This window comes from Carcharhinus amblyrhynchos, chromosome 15 (assembly GCF_965287045.1).
Source record: "Carcharhinus amblyrhynchos chromosome 15, sCarAmb.v2.hapA, whole genome shotgun sequence".
Lineage (NCBI taxonomy): Eukaryota > Metazoa > Chordata > Chondrichthyes > Carcharhiniformes > Carcharhinidae > Carcharhinus > Carcharhinus amblyrhynchos.
Window position 1 is genome coordinate 55,924,841 of NC_137338.1, and position 2,180 is coordinate 55,927,020.

Genomic DNA, 2,180 nt, shown 5'->3' on the forward strand with positions numbered 1-2,180 from the left:
GCGAATCTTTACACCTAACCTGCTGTTCAAGTCCTAAAGTGGCTGACAATGAGAGTGGAAGGAGCACTGATCACAGGTTAAAGAGATGTGTATTGTCTCCAGACAGTACAGTGAGTGAGGTTTTGCAAACCCAGGCAAGTGTTGGGGGTTACAGATTGTGCGACAGATGGTACTATCTGTAACCCCCAACACTTGCCTGGGTTTGCAAAACCTCACTTACTGTACTGTCTGGAGACAATACACATCTCTTTAACCTGTGATCAGTGCTCCTTCCACTCACATTGTCAGCCACTTTAGGACTTGAACAGCAGGTTAGGTGTAAGGATTCGCATTCTAATCAGTAATCTGTAAACAGTCTGTGCTTTATATGCTCTGTCTGAGGCCAGAACTCTCCATTCACCTGACGAAGGGACTAACCTGAAAGCTTGTGCGTTTACTATCAAATAAATCGGCTGGACTAAAACCTGGTGTTGTCAGACTTTTTACTAAGAATTAAAGCGGCAGATTCTTTGCAGAGCAGATGCCCAATATAAACAGATATATGAAGCCTAATTGCTTCTCAGCATTTTGGCTAAGATCAAGTGTAGTATCGACATGCTGTACTTGGTTGAAGTCATAAGGTTATATCATGTCTTCATTTGAAGCAATTTTTAAAAGTGGCATCTTGACATTTTGGTTAAGATGCAAATGACATCAAGCCTTGGAGAAGGTGCAATCAGCTTGGATCGTGTAGGTCAAGCCCAAGACAGGAGGTGAGAGCCCTGTCTTAGCTTGGATCAGGAATGTCTCACTAATGAGACTCTGAATTGGACTTGATTGGATCGAATTGGATAGATTCATAGCGAGGGGGATTGAATATAAAAGTAGGGAGGTCTTGCTGCAGCTGTATAGGGCATTGGTGAGGCCACAGCTGGAGTACTGTGTGCAGTTTTGGGCGCCGCACCTGCGCAAAGATATTTTGGCTTTGGAGGGAGTGCAGAGGAGGTTTACTAGGCTGATACCGGAGTTGAGGGGGTTGAGCTATGAGGAGAGGCTGAATAAACTAGGCTTGTACTCGTTAGAGTTTAGAAGAATGAGGGGAGATCTCATTGAGACGTATAAGATGATGAATGGGATGGATAGGATAGAGGTGGAGAGACTCTTCCCGCTCAGAAAGGACAGTAGGACTAGAGGGCACAGCCTCAAGATAAAGGGGGGGGTGGTTTAGAACGGAGTTGAGGAGGAACTTCTTCACTCAAAGGGTGGTGAATCTCTGGAATTCTCTGCCCGTTGAAGTGGTGGAGGCTGCCTCGCTAAATATTTTTAAGACGTGGGTTGATGGGTTTTTGATAAGAGAGGGGATTAAGGGTTATGGGGAGAGGGCGGGAATGTGGAACTGAGCCACAACAGATCAGCCATGATCTTATTGAATGGCGGGGCAGGCTCGAAGGGCTAGATGGCCTACTCCTGCTCCTATTTCTTATAAACAAAAAAAAAGAGGCCTAATTGCTACCACCATGCACTGACAGGAGACACATTAAAAGATGCCTTTCTATGGTACTGAATTTAGTACTGCCAGCTCCTGATTCTAGGATCAAGACTAAGTTTGGTAGATCGGAATGCTGCTGGAAAGATGCATTTTTCCTGGGTATTTGGCAAGTTCACTCTTGCATTGCAAGAACTTTCAACATTAAAATGGCTGGTTATGGTGGTGCTTTAGTTTGGATTCTGTGAAGCAGCCTGAATTTGCACAGGACCTTATCAAGTCCTCAGAATGTTCAAAAATACTTTGATTTCGATCTGATTTGATTTATTATTGTCACATGTATTGATATACAGTAAAAACTATTGTTTCTTGCATGCTATCCAGAGAAAGCAAACCGTTCATAGAGTACGTAGAGGAGAAGGAAAGGAGAGGGTGCAGAATGTTGTGTTACAGTCATAGCTAGGGTATAGAGAAAGATCAACTTAATATAAAGTAGGTTTATTCAAAAGTCTGATGGCAGCAGGGAAGAAGTTATTCTTGAGATGGTTGGTACTTGTTACTTCACAGCCAATAGATCACTAATAAAGTGCAGTCACTTTGGTTCAGTTGAAAATATGGTGGCCAATTTATTCACAGCAAGGCCCCACAGGCAGCAAATAAATGGTGGATGGTAAATTAAAATTTTTGTGGTTTGCCTGAGGAAAGACTGACCTCA

General features: G+C 43.3%; 1 non-coding gene across 1 annotated transcript; it reads left to right on the forward strand.

The window, feature by feature from the left end:
• The first annotated feature begins 551 nt into the window (after positions 1–551).
• On the forward strand, positions 552–745 carry LOC145353556 (U2 spliceosomal RNA). Its single transcript, XR_013888728.1, has one exon. It is a non-coding gene; the product is annotated as a U2 spliceosomal RNA (small nuclear RNA).
• The last annotated feature ends 1,435 nt before the right edge of the window (positions 746–2,180 follow it).